We start from the raw sequence: 20,490 nt of genomic DNA on the forward strand, positions 1-20,490 counted from the left end.
AACCCTCAGCCTCCAGTTACTAACCCAGCACTCAACCCTCGAGCCATGCGAGCTTTCACAATGAGAGCTTTTCGGAACTTCTATTTATCCATATCAGCTCAAAACCTAGTTGACGAAAAATTCATCATTTAGTTCTTACTCCTTAGCTGAGGCTCAAACCCTTAGCCTGGTGTTACTAACCCGGCACTCAACCCTCAAGCCAGCAAAGCTTTCGCATTGAGAGCTTTTCAGAACTTCTATTTATCCATATCAGTTCAAATCCTAGTCGATGAAAAATTCATCATTTAGTTCCTACTCCTTAGCTGGAAATCGAATACAAAGGAACATCGGTTATTTCACTGGTTTTTGAGCTGGACCTGAATTTAATTATGAAGGCCTTTTTTCGATTTTCCCATAGTCATTTTATGGGTCAAAAAATTAGAATTTTCCCAGATATTACTAAAATAACACAGGACCACAGAAAGTTGCTTCTAGTTATGAGGGAAGAAGCTGTAAAAATGGGAGCAAATTTCTTGTTATCCTATCCATGTAAATGTCAGATAAAACATGTATTTGTTGAGCCAGAGTAGCTTCGAACCTTTTTGGGTGCAAAAAAATTAATGCAATAGTATTAGAGCTGCAAAGAAAAGAAGGCTGGTTTATACCACGTTAAGCTTTATTTGTGTGATGTCTTCTACTGCGAGCCCTGCCACCTGTCTCGCAGGCCACTGTCTAAGCACCATCTGGTGACCCCCGCTCATGGCCGGGTGAGCCACAGGCTGAGCCCCCGCAAGATCGCCACCTGCACGGACCATGAGCTGGAGAACCACAGCATGTACTGCGTGCAGTGCAAGATGCCCGTCTGCTACCAGTGCCTGGAGTTGGGCAAACATTCCAGGGGCCATGTGGAAGCTGCACAAGGTGAGTGCACGTAATTAGTGCCGGAGAGGTGCCGCAGCAACCAACACAATCTGTAGATAAACCTAAAATTCCTGCTAGGACACTGTGAAGAAAGAAAATGCCTTTTCATAGCAGTGCACAGAAGCAGGTAGAGATTCCTCATGCCTGTTCACCTTTTTCTAAGTAGCAAGTGAAAATCGAGGTAACAGGACTACAAATCCCATCAGGCCGAGGGCAGAGAATTCCTAAAGCCAGGACTGGCATAGTTCCAGTAGGGCCGAATCCAGTTGGGTCTTTAGGATTTCCCCAATGAATATGCATGAGATCTATGTGCATACACTGCTTTCAATGCATATTCATTGGGGAAATCCTGAAAACCCGACTGGATTTGGCCCTCAAGGAGGGACTTTGGGGACCCCTGGCCTAGCAAATCCAGAACTGGTTTTGAGCCAGCTCAACATGCGCCTGAGCTCAGAATTAGCCAGAACTAAGAGCACACCTGTTCTCCAGCACAGGCAGTTAGCCACTGAGAGAGAAATGGGTGGGGTTCCTAGTTGCAGGCAGCCACACAGGAGGAACCCAGCAGGGAGAGAGAAAGAGCCAGACCTTCTCTGCCAGGAAACAGAAGTGCACCAGAGCCTTATACACAAAAGGAGGTAGAGACTCCTCCTGCCTGTTTACCTTTTTCTAAGCAGCAAGTGAAAAGCAAGGTAACAGGACTACAAATCCCATCAGGCCGAGGGCAGAGAATTCCTAAAGCCAGGACTGGAGTTGTTCCATTGCCTAGCAAATCCAGAACTGGTTTTCAGCCAGCTCAACAAACACCTGAGCTCAGAATTAGCCAGAGCTAAGAGCACACCTGTACTCTAGCACAGGCAGTTAGCCACTGAGAGAGAAATGGGTGGGGTTCCTAGTTGCAGGCAGCCAGACAGGAAGAACCCAGCAGGGAGAGAGAAGGGAACCAGAAATGCAGGTAGGACCTCAGGATTGGGAAGGTTTTGTTGAGGACTCCTACACAAATGAAAATTATATAGAAATGAATGAACTCACAGTATGGCAGAAATTAGTAAGGATTTTTTGTACGCTGCTGACCCTGATTTAATGGAGTGGGGCTGAGGAACAGTAGAAAAAGTTTGGAGTTTATCAAGAGGAAATTGTTGGTGAATGATTCCAGACTAGACGGGCAGTATTATTTAAAGCCTCTGGCTGAAAGAAGGTGGTTTTTTTTTTTTGCCCCTTTGTTGCATGGCACTTGCATAGCCTAAATTCAAGCAGGACTAAGTTTGTTTTTCTGTGATACTATTTGGGGCAGTGCATGAAATTTGGTTACCTAAGGCACTGCTGGCCAAACGACACTGGGGAACTCTTTATTCAAAATCTAGTGGGATTTTTGTTGGGGTTTTTTTATACCAAAATCTACAGGGCCAATACAGATACCAACACCTCTGAGGGTATTTTGGTTAATAAAACCCCAAGGTGGATTTTCCCCAGCGAAAGGACTGACAAGAAGTCATAGCAGAATCTGGTCGAAAACAGTGGGTGGGCCGGGAAGGGCCTAGCCCCATTTTGCAGGAGAGCCTCAGAGAAGACCATTAAAAAGGCTGACATAGAAGCCAGTGGATGGCAACAAGCCAAATAAAGGAAACAAATAGATTGGTTTTGTTTGTATTTTGTGCAAGGACTATTGTTTGCTTGTATTTTTGGAACTTACTTTTGAATTGCTACTAACTTGAGTTAAATGCACCAAGTCTGGGGTGAAATTAAGATTTGTGGCAAGTGATTTGCACTATTTTTAGAACTTTATTGCAGTCCTTCCCATCCGTGGTCTGTGTGAATTAGGGTATTGGCCCCTGGACAAGTCCAATCGGCCACGCCCGGTCACAATATGAACATGCTATGCCCAGATTTCACCACATCTTAGTAAAAGGACTCCTTTATGTCCAATAAGTTGTTCTCTCCTGAATGCTTTTAACAATGTGGGAATAAGTTAGCGTTTCCACCTGGCTCGCTGCTAAATTGTCTCATATCTGCATACTGCTGTCAATCATATGCTCTCCCCACAATCCGTCAGCCAGACATTATTCCAACAGTATACTCAAGTTCAGGGGTGGGCAACTCCAGTTCTCGAGGGCTGGAATCCAGTTAGGTTTTCAGGATTTCCCCAATGAATATGCAAGAGATTTATTTGCATGCACCGCTTTCAATGCATTTTCATTGGGGAAATCCTGAAAACCCAACTGGATTCCAGCCCTCAAGGACCAGAGGTGCCCATCCCTGCTCTAGTTGCTGATCCCTAATTATCCCAGTACCTGACATTTTTTTACTGTCTGTGCACATAAGCATACTGATGATAGGACTATTTAAGGCAGGGGTGTCAAAGTCCCTCCTCGAGAGCTGCAGTTGGGTTTTCAGGATTTCCCCAGTGAATATGCATGCGAACTATTAGCATACAATGAAAGCAATGCATGCAGATAGATCTCATGCATATTCATTGGGGAAATCCTGAAAACCCGATTGGATTGCGGCCCTCAAGGAGGGACTTTGACACCCCTGATTTAAGGGATCTCAAAATAGTAGCTTCTTTCTCTGTCGTTATGCCCCGCCCCTGTGAGATCCTATAAATGTGAGTGATGCATTATTCAACCTTAAAGTGTAGAATGTGCCAATCTCTTCTCTCTTAACTGTTTCTTTTTTTTTCAGCTGTGATTACCTTTCTCTGTCAGATGCAGACTTTTGGAATTCACTTCTGATTATGTAAATATAAAAATAAAGAGCAACCGGGAAGAATGCCTTCTTTAGGGACTTCATAGAGATTGAGGTAATTCTACAAACTTGTGCCTTGAGCTTTGCACCACTTATGTGCATCGAAGGTGGCTTTAATTGGCGTTTTCATGCATAAGTGCATCAGGTGCTATTCTATAAATTAGCACCAAGTCCTACAGCAGGGGTGCCCACACTTTTTGGGCTTGCGAGCTTCTTTTGACCAAGTCAAAATGATCTACCAACAATAAAATTTTAAAAAGCACACTGTACACAGAGAAAATGTTACTTATAATTTATATTCGAGGGGGGGGGGGTTCAAAGGGGTCAAGGCAGATGACTTTAAAATATGCAATGTCACCTCAGTAACAACTATACAAAAAAAGACAAATATACCCCTCCCTTTTTACTAAACCACAATAGCGGTTTTTAGCGCAGGGAGCTGTGCTGAATGGCCCGTGCTGCTCTCGACGCTCATAGGTTCCCTGCGCTAAAATCCACTATTGCAATTTAGTAAAAGGGAGCCATAGTGCAAAAGATATAAATTGTCATAACGGACACATTTTGATCACTAAATTGAAAATAAAATCATTTTTCCTATATTAGTTGTCTGGTGATTTCATGAGTCTCTGGTTGCACTTTCTTCTTCTGACTGTGCATTCAGTCTTTCTTCCTCCTGCATGCTTCTCTCCTACAGACCTCATTCCAACCAACATCTCTCTCTGTCCCTCCATGAGTCCAACTTTTTCTTCCTCTCTCCCTACCTGCCCCCTGCCACCCGACACACTCCATTCCCTCCCCTGACTTTTTCTTCCTCTCTCTCTGCCACCTTCCCTTTCTTTCTCTCTCTGTCCCTTCTTTCTTTCTCTCTCCCTGCCCCTCCTTTCTTTCTGTTTGCTTTTCTTTCTCTCTTGTCTGTCTACAGAGAAGGCAGCACTGTTAGTTGGTCAATGGAGGAACAGCAACTTGTTTAATTCCAGGAAGCATGAAGCTCTGTGTCTTTCACTCTCCCTGTCCCCTCCCCAAGCCACTGTCTTTCTTTCTTTCTTTCTTTCTCTCTCCCTGCCCCCTCCCAAACTGCCACCGCCACCAAATTCTCTCTGCTTCCCTGACGAGTAAAAGCCAGGCCTGTGCATCCTTTGCACAAGCGTTCCCTCCCCCCACCCCCCAACGCCAATTCTGGCGTCAGAGAGGAAGTTCCGGGCCAGCCAGGCACCGATGGCCCGGAACTTCCTCTCCGATGTCAGAATTGACGTCATGGTGGTGGGGGCGGGGGGGGTAGGCCTGGCTTTTGCACATCGGGAAAGCGGGGAGCATACAAAGACAACGCGAGTTGATCATGAGATCGCGTTGCCCTTGCGATCTACTGGTCCATCGCAATCGACCTTTTGGGCACCCCTGTCCTAAAGCATATAATTCCAAAGTAGACATAAACATGGGAGGCGCATGAGCAGACTTCTACTGCACGCCTCATATTACGTCAGTCACTAAGCCCACATTACCCCTCTCCTCAGGTCACTTCATTGACTCCCTATCCATTTCTACATACAATTCAAACTCCTCTTACTGCCCAGGCACTCTGCTCATTGGGTAAATTTTCTCTTATCTGTACCCTTCTCCTCTACAGCCATCTCCAGACTCCATCCCTTCTCTGCTGCACTGTATGCCTGGAACAATCTGCCTGACTCAGAATGTCAGGCTCAGTCTTCGGCAGTTTTCAAATCCAGACTCAAAGCCCACTTCTTTGAAGATACTTTAAATTCCAAACTCCAAGCCGCCTTCTAAGCACCAATATCTGTCATATTATTCCTTCTGTAATTCCCCCACCTGAGCACTGTGTATTGAAGCACCTTCTTGTCCAGTTTGTTTGTCTTGACTAGATCATAAGCTCTTTTGAGCAGGGACTGTTTCTTCTGTGTTTTGATGTCCAGTGCTGTGTATGTCTACTAGTGCTCTAAAATGATTATTAGTAGTAGTACGATGCCAACGAACAAGGGGGAATTCTTTAAATGGTGCTCCAAATGGACACACAAATATTCAGTGCTGTCATTCTATAAAGGGCACTCACCTTTTATAGTATAGACCATGGTACTGATTCCCACACCTAACTTTAGGCATCAGACTTTCATCTGCTGAAAAATGGTATAAATGCTGGCATCGTCTTCAAAAATAGGAGCAAAATACACCGTATAGTTCCAGTCTAATTTACTCAATACTTCAATCCCAGAACACTATTCATTTTTCAACAGAAACTTTTTTTCCAATTTACTTATTCATAAACAATTTTCTTAAAAATATATTAAATCATGCAATATATTATTGTATAGTGCTCAGAAAGCATCTAAGTGCCAAAATGGTCACCAAACTGACCAGATGACCACTGTATGTATGAAGATATGATCCTCCCATACTCCCCCTCAGCAAAAAAAATATCTGAATGAAACAGTCCATACCCGTGTCTAGAACAGCAGCACCTGGAATGGGAAAGCCTAGTAGAACTCCACACAGGTGTCTTACGTGGCCAGGTGCGTAGACTGGTGAACCATAGAGAGGAGAAATCAGACCCATAAGCCACTCTAACCACAACATTAATGGTGGAAAGTGTGAGCCCACCAAAACCCTACTGTACTACTATATAGGTGCTACCTGCAGCCATAAGGGTTATTGTGGTAGTAAACAGGTGGGTATAGTAGGTTTGGGGGTAGTTTTGGTGGGCTCAGCATAAATTATAAGGGGTTTATGGTGAGATATATATCTGGCACCCTTTATGTGAAGTTCGCAGTAGTGCCCTATAAGGTGCCCCACCACTTTATTTGCATGTTTATGTGGCCAGTCTATTACAGTGCTTGCCCTTCCCACAACTAAATGGTGCTGATTTGGATGTTTCTAACTTGGACGTTTTTGTGGTCAAAAATAGTGAATAAAGTTAGATGTCCTGGTGGTCTAGATACTCTGACAGCCAAGACATCCAAGTAGGCAAGAACAGCCTTACTGAGTCAGACCAATGGTCCATTCTCATGGTGGCCAATCCAGGTCCCTAGTACCTGACCAAAACCTAAGGAGTAGGAACATTCCAGAATCCCAAAGAGTAACAAAAGATTCTAGAACCCCAAAGAGTATCAAGATTCCATGCAGAATCTCCAAGAATAGCAAGATTCTGGAACCCCAAAGAGTAGCAACATTCCATGCTTCTGATCAAGGGAAAGCAGTGGCTTTCATGTCTTTCTCAATAACAAAGACATGGGGACATCTTGTTCCAAAATGGATGTTTCTTCACCTCCGACTTTGGATGTCATGCGGGAAATGTCCAAAGTCAGACTTAGACGCCCCATTGAAAATGGCCCTCCATGTCATAGTAACATAGTAGATGACGGCAGATAAAGACCCGAATGGTCCATCTAGTTTGCCCAACCTGATTCAATTTAATTTTTTTTTTTTCTTCTTAGCTATTTCTGGGCAAGAATTCAAAGCTCTGCCTGGTACTGTTCTTAGGTTCCAACTACAAAGCTCATTCCAGCCCATCTATACCCTCCCAGCCATTGAAGCCCTCCCCAGCCCATCCTCAACCGAAGGCCATATTCAGACACAGACCATGCAAGTCTGCCCAGTACTGGCCTTAGTTCTTCAATATTTACTATTATTTTCTGATTCTAGATCCTCTGTGTTTATCCCACGCTTTTTTGAACTCTGTCACCGTTTTCCTCTCCACCACCTCTCTCGGGAGCGCATTCCATCACCCTCTCCATAAAGTAGAATTTCCTAACATTGCTCTTGAATCTACCACCCCTCAACCTCAAATTATGTCCTCTGGTTTTACCATTTTCATTTCTCTGGAAAAGATTTTGTTCTACGTTAATACCTTTCAAGTATTTGAACGTCTGAATCGTATCTCCCCTGTCCCTCCTTTCTTCTAGGGTATACATATTCAGGGCTTCCGGTCTTACCTCATATGTCTTCTGGCGCACACCTCGTATAATTTTTGTTGCCCTTCTCTGGACCACTTCAAGTCTTCTTGCGTCCTTCGCCAGTGAGGTAAGACTTCTTTTGGCTGAACCCATGGTGGTGGTAAAGGCCATTAATAATAAAAACTGTTGTTTGAATTGTTTTTATGTGCTTGATTTATATACAGTATGTTTGATATGACTAACAATTTTTATATTACTGTTTCTATTACAGTTATTTCAGGTTTACCCAGCCCAATCCCTGTTAGATGGGAATAGATGTCAAATCATCTGTATGTAAAAAAAAAAAATAAATAAATAAATGTTTGGACACACTAATACTAATTCAGCTATTGTTTGAAATATCCTATACCAGTCTTGAGTAACCCCGGAAGGCAATAGAATAAAGCCATGCACATCGTAGGCATTCCCTCCCACTTCATTAGGAACAATCCCTTATATGGGAACTTAGATGTTGTACATTGAATCGTCTGCCACTTACTTATAATTGCAGTCCCTCTCCCTTTTCTTCCTATCCTAGGAGAAGTATAGATGGAATACATCTTAGATAAACCCTGAGTCATATAACTATCTTCCTCTTGTTTCTTTTTTTTTTTATTTTTTATTTTTAATATCTTTATTCATTTTGAAGCCATAAGTAAGTGCAACATATAATACAATCATATTACACTATAAAAGCACTTAACTACAATTAAAATTGTAATCTATGACAAATAGATAAATCACCCCCCCCCCCAATTATATACAAAAAGTACACTCAAATTAAGAAATTAAAAATATATTCCAACCCACCCTAGACCACCTTCCTCTTGTTTCAACCATGTTTCCATTAAAAAAATCAAATCTCTCAGGCTTTCTATAAGGTCCATGCCCATATATAAGGTCGGTAGTCTGTCTATGAGTGGAAGGAGGGAGAGGATGCACAATGAAAGGAACAGGGAAGCTCATTATTTTAGTACTACTCAAGGACTATTCTATTGTCTTCTAGGGCAGGGGATAGATAACATACAGTAGACTTCACTGGCATTTTATTCCATCGCCACTATCAAAAGTTGATATAATGAATTCACTCTTGCTTGAAATGAAATAATGCGTTCAATAGCTCCCTGGCTCTGCGATAGGTTTTTCTTTGTCTGCTTCATAACAGATTTTTTTCAGGAGAAGATATGTCTATTGACTGAGTTACCAGAGCACAGTGAGGTGTCTGCACTGAGGCGTATCTTATCATTCAAAAAGACTTCCGGAATAAAAGGAGAGAAGAGAAGAAAATCAGCCTCAGCGTGGGTAACATGCTACACAAACTCTGTCTGTTTAGCTTTGTGGCAAACAGAACATTTTTCTCCTAATTCCCGCTATTTGACTCCATCTGCCCTCTGCTAAATGATAACACATAGTTTAACTTAGTGGCCTCAAACTCAAACCCTATGCAGGGCCACATTGTGGATTTGTAGGTACTTAGAGGGCCTCAGAAAAAATAGTTAATGTCTTTTTACAGAAATGGGAAAGAAGGTACCAGGCCTCGAGGCAAAGCAAAATCAACAAAGAGAGGTTCTGGAGATGTCACATCCAACCTGTGGTCATTGAGCCTTTATTTGCAGTTTGTATCAAAGTTTATAACAAGTCTTAAAACAAATAAAGTTCCAAAACAACGAAGTCCCGAGTAGGATCCGAGTTTCGGCGATACCATCGCCTTCCTCAGGGGCCAAATTTGAACTTGCAAAGCTCTGTAAACTGTATGTGTGAATGCGTCGGTGTCTCTCCATCCAAAAAGAAGCACTTATCTTCCCCAAGCCATTCAGTATCTTTAACATACTTCCCTCCTCCCCCACCCCCGGTTTGACATCTGTCATTCGTTTCCATCCCCCACCTCCTTGGTCCTTTAAATTTGCCCTCAATTCTCAACATCACCAACAGCAGCAGCAGCTGTGGGCAGTCCATGAGGGATTTCCTTCTTTTGTACCACCCCTCTGGAAATAGGAAGTAGAATCAGAGGAGGTGGAATCGGTAAAAGGAAGGCTTGTGGACCACCTAGAAGTCATCTGCTTTTAGTCTTGTGGCTGCTGCTGCTGCTGTTGCCAGTTCCATTGAGAATTGAGAGGAAGTATAAAGAACTCTGAGGTTGGGAGCATATGGTAGATGTTGAATAGAGGAGGGGAGAGCAAGAATGGCAGCGAGTCAGAGATGCCAACTGGGAGGAGAGAGAGAAGGAAAGTGAATAAGATGCCATACCATAAGTGGGGGGGGGGGGAGGGCTAAATGATGGAGAGATAGTGGAACCTAGGGGCAGGGAAGAAAATGTTGATACCTGTGGGAGAAGAAGGAAGAGGGAGAAATACTGGACCCCCATGGGAGAGAGAGGGACATTTGCAGAATTCCTAGGGAGAAGGGCAGGAGCAAAGGAAGCCAAAGGGAGAGATGATGGAGATGGGGAAGGACACAGAGGATGATAGGCATGTGAGGAGGACTGGGGACACAGAAGGGTGATACTGGACAGGGCAAGAATACAGACACAGAAGGGAGATGCTCAGCAGGGATACAAGATGGCAAATAGAAAAAGAGACCCTGGTTAGAGAGTTAAGAGAAGACCAAGGAAACCAGAGACTGTGATCAAGACAATTAGAAAAACAAAATAACCACATGACAATGGTAGAACAAATTTTATTTTCTATTTATTGATTAGAATAAGTCATGTTTTAGAATGTACATCTGCAAGAACTGGTTTTAGTCATGACTGGAGGTAAATGTCCAGCTGAGCGGTTTACGTTAGTGAATTGACATTCTGCTTGTTAAGATCATGCAAGTTTAAAGACTTTTTGTCTCTGGTAATGAATGGAACAAAATCATTTTCTTTTGTGATAATCTATATATATAAAATCGGATGTATGTATGTTTCAGCATAACTCTAAAACGCATGGAGAGATTTCAACCAAACTTGATATACAGGACATATTACTTACTATCTGGAGGGAAAACCTCTGTGGGGTAGGAAAGGATGACGTGTAAAAATGATCATAAACGACAAGATATTACTGTCTAATGCATAGTTTTGGCAGCGTAACTCTGAAACGCATGGAGAGATTGCAACCAAACTTGGTATACAGGACTTATTACTTACTATCTGGGGGGAAAATACTGTGGGGGGTGGGAAGGGGTAACATGTAAAAATGATCATAAACAACGAGATATTGCTGTCTAATGCATTATTCTGGCAGCGTAACTCTGAAACGCATGGAGAGATTGCAACCAAACTTGGTATACAGGACTTATTACTTACTATCTGGGGGGAAAATACTGTGGGGGGTGGGAAGGGGTAACATGTAAAAATGATCATAAACAACGAGATATTGCTGTCTAATGCATTATTCTGGCAGCGTAACTCTGAAACGCATGGAGAGATTGCAACCAAACTTGGTATACAGGACTTATTACTTACTATCTGGGGGGAAAATACTGTGGGGGGTGGTAAGGGGTAACATGTAAAAATGATCATAAACAACGAGATATTGCTGTCTAATGCATTATTCTGGCAGCGTAATTCTGAAACGCATGGAGAGATTGCAACAAAACTTGGTATGCAGGACATATTACTTACTATCTGGGGGGGAAATACTGTGGGGGTGGGAAGGGGTAACGTGTAAAAATGATCATAAACGGCAGATATTACTGTCTAATGCATAGTTTTGGCAGCGTAATGCATGGAGAGATTGCAACCAAACTTGGTATACAGGACATATTACCTACTATCTGGGGGAAAAATACTGTGTGGGTGGGAAGGGGTAACGTGTAAAAATGATCATAAACGGCAGATATTACTGTCTAATGCATAGTTTTGGCAGCGTAATGCATGGAGAGATTGCAACCAAACTTGGTATACAGGACATATTACCTACTATCTGGGGGGAAAATACTGTGTGGGTGGGAAGGGGTAACGTGTAAAAATGATCATAAACGGCAGATATTACTGTCTAATGCATAGTTTTGGCAGCGTAATGCATCGAGAGATTGCAACCAAACATGGTATACAGGGCATATTACTTACTATCTGGTGGAAAAATATTGTGCGGGTGGGAAGGGATGACGTGTTAAAATGATCATAAATGACAAGATATTGCTGTCTACTGCATAGGTCTGGCAACATAACTCTGAAACGTATGGAGAGATTGCAACCAAACTTGGTGTACAGGAAATATTACTTACTATTTGGTGGAAAAATACTGTGGGGGTGGGAAGGGGTGACGTGTAAAAATGATCATAAACAACAGATATTACTGTTTACTGCATAGGTCTGGCAGCATAACTCTGAAACGCATGGAGAGATTGCAACCAAACTTGGTGTACAGGAAATATTACTTACTATTTGTTGGAAAAATACTGTGGGGGTGGGAAGGGGTGACGTGTAAAAATGATCATAAATGACAAGATATTGCTGTCTACTGCATAGGTCTGGCAACATAACTCTGAAACGTATGGAGAGATTGCAACCAAACTTGGTGTACAGGAAATATTACTTACTATTTGGTGGAAAAATACTGTGGGGGTGGGAAGGGGTGACGTGTAAAAATGATCATAAACAACAGATATTACTGTTTACTGCATAGGTCTGGCAGCATAACTCTGAAACGCATGGAGAGATTGCAACCAAACTTGGTGTACAGGAAATATTACTTACTATTTGTTGGAAAAATACTGTGGGGGTGGGAAGGGGTGACGTGTAAAAATGATCATAAACAACAGATATTACTGTTTACTGCATAGTTCTGGCAGCATAACTCTGAAACGCATGGAGAGATTGCAACCAAATTTGGTGTACAGGAAATATTACTTACTATTTGGTGGAAAAATACTGTGGGGGTGGGAAGGGGTGACGTGTAAAAATGATCATAAACAACAGATATTACTGTTTACTGCATTGGTCTGGCAGCATAACTCTGAAACGCATGGAGAGATTGCAACCAAACTTGGTGTACAGGAAATATTACTTACTATTTGTTGGAAAAATACTGTGGGGGTGGGAAGGGGTGACGTGTAAAAATGATCATAAACAACAGATATTACTGTTTACTGCATAGTTCTGGCAGCATAACTCTGAAACGCATGGCGAGATTGCAACCAAACTTGGTATACAGGACATATTACCTACTATCTGGGGAAAAAATACTGTGGGGGTGGGATGGAGTGACGTGTAAAAATGATCATAAACGACAAGATATTACTGTCTAATGCATAGTTTTGGCAGCGTAACTCTGAAACGCATGGAGAGATTGCAACCAAACTTGGTATACAGGACATATTACTTACTATCTGGTGGAAAAATACTGTGGGTTGGGAATGGGTGAAGTGTAAAACTGATCATAAACAGATATTACTGTCTAATGCAGGGGTCTCCAAAGTCCCTCCTTGAGGGCCGAATTCAATTGGGTTTTCAGGATTTCCCCAATGAATATGCATGAGATCTATGTGCATGCATTGCTTTCATTGCATATTCATTTTGGAAACCCTGAAAATCTGACTGGATTCGGCCCTCAAGGAAGGACTTTGGAGACCACTGGTCTAATTCATAGTTTTGGCAGTGTAACTCTGAAACGCATGGAGAGATTGCAACCAAACTTGGTATACAGGACATATTACCTACTATATGGGAGAAAAATACTGTGCCGGTGGGATGGGTTGACAGGGTGACGTTTAGAAATGATCATAAATGACACGATATTGCTGTTTAATTCATAGTTTTGGCAGCGTAACTCTGAAACGCATGGAGAAATTGCAACCAAACTTGGTATACAGGACATATTACCTACTATCTGGGGGGAAAATACTGTGGGGGTGGGATGGGGTGACGTGTAAAAATAATCATAAACGACAGATATTACTGTCTAATGCATAGTTTTGGCAGCGTAACTCTGAAATGCATGGAGAGATTGCAACCAAACTTGGTATACAGGACATATTACCTACTATCTGGGGGGAAAATACAGTGGGGATGGGACGGGGTGAAGTGTAAAAATGATCATAAATGACAAGATATTGCTGTCTAATGAATAGTTTTAAATGAGTGAAACTGGCTTCAATTGATAGACTGTCTACAGAGAGAAATCAAAAAATATTTTGTATTACGCTCAGAGATATGAAACTCCTGAAAGGGGTGACTTCCCTTCACAATGAGAGTTTACCTTCCAGTCATTGCGAACTTCATATAAATGATCACTCTCTGAGACCAAAGTAAATTGAATGTATATTCGTTATAGCTTTGTAAACCTGTTTCAATAAATATTTCTTCTTCTCTTAATTATAATTTTCTTAACTTGCAGGTAGACAGAGTAATTAAATAAGCACTTCACTTATAAGAACATAAGAAGTTGCCTCCGCTGAGTCAGACCAGAGGTCCATCGCGCCCAGCGGTCCGCTCCCACGGTGGCCCATCAGGCCCATTGCCTGAGCAGTGGTCCTAGACTATTTTTCTAATCTATCTCTACTCCTATCCCTATCCTTAATTCTTATCTGTACCCCTCAATTCCCTTGTTCTCTAGGAACCTATTCAAACCTTCTTTGAAGCCATGTAATTTGTTCTGGCCTATCACAGCTTCTGGAAGTGCGTTCCACATATCCACCACCCTCTGGGTGAAAAAGTACTTCCTAGCGTTTGTTCTAAACCTGTCCCCTTTCAATTTCTCTGAGTGCCCCCTTGTACTTGTGCTTCCCCATAATCTGAAAAATCTGTCCCTGTCCACTTTTTCTATGCCCTTCATCAGCATTTCCACATTGAATTTCTGTTTTGGAAGTTTCAATTTTATTGTATTCTCCAGAATGTGAATGCAACAGAGTGACGTCAACACGGAAAAGCACGCGTAGAGCCTCCCCTTTCTTTTTAAAAGCAGGATCGGATGTCAGCGTTTGTTTCAGTTGAAAATTTTTTTACATTCTAAAACGGTATGTAATAGATATGTGCTTTTTATCTTCATGTGTTGCCAACGACTTTGTTCAATTTGCACTGCTATGTGGGCATGAACATCTGTCTACTTAGCGTATGCTGTTTTCTAATGATTTATTTTATTTTTGCATTGCAGATATGACCACAATATCACGGAGATTGATGACACTGTTTCTCCACAGAGAATTTTGTAAGCGTTTAATCGGGTCTCCTGAAGCAGATTCCAAAACGGGGCCATGTTGGGACCTCTGAACCATTCATAAAGATAAGTGAAGTGCTTATTTAATTAATCGGTGATATCTCTGTCTACTTGCAAGTTAAGAACATTAATTCTTGTCATTTTCTCTGTTCATTTTTTCAGTGCTTCCAGAAACCGCGTCGAGCTCTACGAACGTGGAGATGATGCGGTATACAAACCTAAGGATTAGATTAGATTAGTAATCCTCACTGTGGGGACCTTTTAAATGGTGCAGACTTTACTGTGTGAAAGCTATTAGTGCAGAACTGGGGTATTTGGATCTGGGGGTTTGCTCAGAGAATCGGATAAGGAGAATCATATTGGGGCGGATTCTGCTCTGGAAAGGGGAATTGAATGGGGGGTGGGACTGGATCTTGGAGGGATCAGGAGTCTGCTCTGGGGGGAGGATCAAATCATGAAGGAATTGGAAGTCTGCTCTTGGGGGAGTGGATCATGGAGAGTTCAGGAGTGTGTGCTGGGGAGATTGGATCATGGAGGGATCAGGGGATCTGCTTTGGGGCATAGGGATCGAATCATGAAGGTATCAAATTTAACCGCTGTAGAAGACCTGTACTGGGCTGTCACCGTGTTGCACGTTTGGGCTCCCGCACTCTCTGCCAATGCATATAACATGGGAAGCATCTGTCTGTCCTGTATGCTAGGAATGCCCCCTGCATTTATTGTATAGGCGATGCCCTTAGTGCATCCTAACTTTTGCAATTAAGATGAAGCAAGTGCAAAAACTTATTATATTTTAGTCATTGGACAGCAATTGGAAAAGAAAGAAAACACATTTTGAAGCCTGTTATTGAGAAAGGCATGGGGGAAGCTACTGCTAGCCCTGGATCAGTAGCATGGAATGTTGCTATTCTTTGGGTTTTGGCCAGGTACTAGGGACCTGGATTGGCCACCGTGAGAACGGACTACTGTGCTTGATGGCCCATTGGTCTGACCCAGTAAGGCGATTCTTATGTTCTTTTGTTCTAAGGCCGCAATTATAAGTGTTCTAGAACTCAAAAGTAATATAGCAGCACAAGGAAGCTTATTTAACAATCAAGATTTCCTTTATTACCTTGGTCTACATTCCTTCATACATAGAAAAAGCCACTGATGAACAGATGTGTCATCAAAGACACTATTACTGTATGTCTCATTCAGTATAAACAGCATTTTGCTTTCACTGCTTTCATTAAAATAGCATTAAACTGCTCTCTATAACAGTTCTGCGTAGAAACATGTGTCAATATAACACTAACTTTTCCATAGATTGAATGGGAAATAGATATTAGGCCTCTCATTTTTTATTTTTGGCTGGCAAGAGCTTTCAGATGAGACCTCCCAAAGGATCCCAGAACGGGTTACAAAGGTACATTCACAGTATAGAAGGACAAAATTATTGAAAGACATTTTTGGCAGACATAGCTTAGAAGAATTTGCGGCATTCGTAGAAGATATTACATGGCATAGCATAGATTTAGGACTGCATTCACTGTACTAACAGAACAGAACATAATTGTAGTAAGGTTTTAGTGTTGTAAGCGAGTATATGATTGATGGTCGGCAGTTTAGGTCCCATTAGTAGCGTCGGTCATTATGGAGCTCGTGAGTAGCGTTGGACATTAAGGAGCTGGATTTGTGAAGAGGAAGGTTTTCACGGCCTTCCTGAAGTTCCATAGATTGGGGATGATGTGCCAAAATCTGGGTATAGATTGTGAATAAGAGCGTTTGCGGGCTGTTAAAGTTTGAGTGAACAACCACATAACCTCTTGGGTTGATGCGATTCACAAAAAGTAAAAATATTGGACAATCCCAGCAATCTACAGATTAGACATTAACCTTTTTTTAATTCTCTAGAAATCTTGTGAATAGTATCGATTTTAATAATTTTCTGAAATGAATGTAAGAACAAGACCTTAGGAATAAAGAACATAGTTCCCTGTCCCAGCTTGCCGCCTGGTAAGCAAGTAGGCGCTGTTGGAACGTTTTTGGAGTACAGCTTCGAACCGGAGGAAAAATCAAAGAGGCAGAATACTCGTAACTCAGCAAATTGCCAAGGCAAGAAAGATTGGGGGAGAAGAATCAGTTGTCTGGGACCCATAAAAACCACACAGATTTATCAGGAGGTGGGTGGGAGAATAACAGTCTCCTTTAAACCCTCTATCTGAATCCTACAAACCCAGGAAAAACTGAGGGAAACATAGAATTGGAGCCTGAATAGGATGCCCTGCTTCTACTGGCTCAGAACAGATGGAATATATAGAACAAGGTATTGAACTGAGCTAATAGGTCAATAATCCTTTCATATATGGATTGATTGAATGATTTCTTTTTTTATTTGGAATTTGTTAGACCACTACATCAAGACGATGTACAACCCAAGTACTAAATATGGTAATAAGCATGTAACGCCCCCCTTCAGGTTGGCTCTGGGTCCAAGGCCCGATCTGGCTGGAGTCTGCCAAAAGCAGTCTCTGTTGGTCCCTCACTTGGTTAGCGCTCGGGGCCTCCACCTGGGAAAAAGAAGTGTTAGAGAGTGGGTTTGCCCCCTTCTCGCGCCCCCCCCCCCCCTGGAAAAATCCAAAACAGCTTCTGTGAACAAGGTTGGCGAATAAATTAAACTTATTTATTTGAACTATGTACATAGACCTAATCACAAAACAAATTGTCAGGAATAGCTTTCAACAATTCCAATACTTTTACACTTAAACCAATATTTGTGCAATTAATTCAAAGGCGTTTATATACTATTCAGGTATTCATATCCGTGGTTTATAGTCTCTTGAACCTTTAATTCTCAGTTCAAATTCAGCATTTCCAAAACCTTTTGTGCCTTTCTGTTCTAACTGCCAATACTGTAGTTGTAGGCTCCTCTCAAGTTTCTTGACTTAGTCACTAGTTGGGCATGGCTGTGTACCTAGATCCCTCTTTCTAATGCCTGCCCCTGTGGAAGCCTCTTGGTGGTTTTCCCTTAGCTCTGAGGGCCCCAGCCCTTCAAAGAGTACTCCACTTCTGTCTCTCGTCTCAAGGGAGCTTTTTCTCTTGTTGGGCCACTGGTGCCATTTGCACCCCAGTGGCTTGGCACTTCCGTTGGGCTACTAGTACCAATCTACACTCCAGTAGCCTTCCTCTTTTTTGAAAGGAGTTTCTGGAGTAGTTCCTTGCTGGAGTCCTGGTTACCAGCCCTCCTATTGGTACACAATATACCAGTTCTAAAAAAAAAAAAAAAAAAAAAGCTCTGTATCAGCCAGTGACAAAGCTTCCCATCTTGAGAGCTACCTCCCAAATGAGTATAATGCGCAGATATCACTCTATGTAGCATAAACTTCCTGGGCTTGCTTCCCCCCAATTTTCTCCCTCCTTTGAATTCATGGGGAGTGGATTTCCAATTCCCCCTATTCTGACTCAGCTCTGCTCAGTTCATGTCCCCATATTCCTTTGCACCCACAAACTTTATTCCCACTCATGAAAAATCTCTTAAAATGCATAACATGTCACCCAAGTATCTGAATGTTCATCCCTCAGTGCATAATTTGCATAGGGTATTAACCAAACCTTTGTGCAGCTCAGCCATGTGAGTTTCATAAATTAGATACAATTCTCCTGCAGTCAGATAAATGCTAGACAGAAACCCTTTTTTAGTTTTTAACACAGACACATAACTGGTTTTAAATCCACTGTTCTCAAACACCCCTTTCTAAGCTCTGTCAGAAACCTACTCCCAAGGAGGGTTTCAAGCATATACAGAAACAGTTCTAAGTCTAATCCCAGACAACAGAAACGGGAGAAATGGGTACATAGTAAAAAAAATACCTTGAAAACAAATGGAATAGAGATATTAAACAACAAAAGGTAGGGGGAGATTTTTTTTTCTCTCTCTTTCTGCTTGGTGGAAGGTGGTAGCATTTTACTCTGCTGTTCTGCTGGAGAAGAGAAGTAGTTTAATGATCAGCACAGTGGATTGAGAACTAGCATAACTGGGTTCAATTCCCATGATAGCTCCTTCTGGCTCTGAGCAAGTCACTTAACCCTTTAGGCTGGGCGCGATGGACCACTGGTCTGACCCAGCAGCGGCAATTCTTATGTTGCCCCATGCACAAAATATCGTATTTTTTTTACTCCATTTGACACACATTTTCCTCCCCAAAAGTGAGTGGAAATAAGGGTGCATCTAATGGAGTGAATACCCAAATTGCCCACCCCCTGTTAACTTATTTTAATGCTGCCACCCTCCCTTTCTTGCCGTCCCTCTCCCCATCCCCACCCCGGGCGTGGGACCAGACAGGCAATCTGGTGTGCTGCTATGCCGTGAGAAAACAGAAGAGGAGGCAGCCGCATCTGCCATTCACAACGGGGACCAGGCAGCCAGAAACCCTTGTGTGCCACTTTTAGCGAGTGAGGCGCCAGAAGGTCAAAAAAGGTACACGCGCGGGGGATGGGGAGGGAGGGAGGCAGGCCAGGGCTTTCCTGCTGCCTGCCCGCCCTGTCCCTACCTACCACTAGACTACCAGAGGGGGGACAGGGTGCAGAGCTTGGCAAGGAGTAGGGTTGGGTGCAGAGCCTGGCAGGGAGGATTTGGTTCAGAATGTTTTTTTTCCTTGTTTTCCTCCTCTAAATTATGATCAGGTGCGTTAATGGAGTGAAAAATACAGTAAGTACCTGTAGGTAAACTGCTTTGAATGTAACCACAGAAAGTGTAGTACATCAAATCTCATTCCCTTTCCTAGAGGGAGTTATGCGTATACTTCAAAAAAACCTTTTCTCATGTTATAAGACTTGATTACCAAAAGACTCTGTGGTATTTCAAATATAAAACTGTAATATCGGTGATGTGTCAAAACCGCGCGCAGACAGAGCCGGGCCGACAATCGCGCGCAGGACATCAATTTGAAAGTGCTCTGAGGGTGTGTGTGGGGGGGTAACACCCCCCCACACACACACAACTTAGTAGTGTTGGTGTTGCTGTTGGGGGGTGTGGGGGGGAAACTACCCCCATTATAGAGGAAACTCCACCCCCAAACACCCCCCCCCCCCATCAGCAACGCCAACACTACTAACTCTGTAACAGAACGACTGCCACGGCACTGAACTTCCAAAAAGGGAACAACGAAGGGATGAGAGTCATGGTGAGGAAGATTAGGAAGAGAATAAGCATTGTAAATATCCTAGAGCAAGCATGGTCCCTTTATAAGGACACAGTCACCGAGGCGCAAAATCTGTCTACCTCGTGTCAACAAGGAACTGGCTTGGCTCACTGTAGCAGTGAAGGAAGCGATCTGAGATAAGAAGACTTCGTTTATGGAAAAGGACAAAAATGGATGAAAACTGGAAAAAGCACAAACATCAAAACAAGTGCCATAAGGCGGTAAGAGGGGCCAAAAGAGACTATGAGGAAAAAATAGCCAATGAGGAAAAAAAATTTAAGCCGTTCTTTTGATATATTAAAGGGGAAACGACCCGCGAAGGAAGCAGTGGGGCCGTTAGATGACCATGGAATAAAGGGAGTACTAAAGGAGAACAAATCCATCACCATCAAACTAAACGCATCTTTTATATCTGTATTTACCAAAGTGGATATATACAATATATCAGAAGCTGACAGGCTATACATAGGAACTGAAGACGGGAAACTGACAGGGTCGACGGTCAGCCTAGAAGAGGTACGCAGGCAGATTGATAGGCTTAAAAATTATAAATCCCCGGGCTCGGATGGCATCCACCCGAGG

General features: G+C 42.6%; 1 long non-coding RNA gene across 1 annotated transcript in view; it reads left to right on the plus strand.

The window, feature by feature from the left end:
• Positions 1-1,767: 1,767 nt before the first annotated feature.
• Positions 1,768-20,490, plus strand: part of LOC117348703 — a 64,596-nt gene continuing 45,873 nt past the window's right edge. The window contains exons 1-3 of the long non-coding RNA XR_004537033.1: positions 1,768-1,852; positions 3,580-3,697; positions 7,554-7,671. This is a non-coding gene — a long non-coding RNA (uncharacterized LOC117348703). The remainder of the gene's footprint in view (positions 1,853-3,579; positions 3,698-7,553; positions 7,672-20,490) is intronic.

This window comes from Geotrypetes seraphini, chromosome 14 (assembly GCF_902459505.1).
Source record: "Geotrypetes seraphini chromosome 14, aGeoSer1.1, whole genome shotgun sequence".
Taxonomy (NCBI): Eukaryota; Metazoa; Chordata; class Amphibia; order Gymnophiona; family Dermophiidae; genus Geotrypetes; species Geotrypetes seraphini.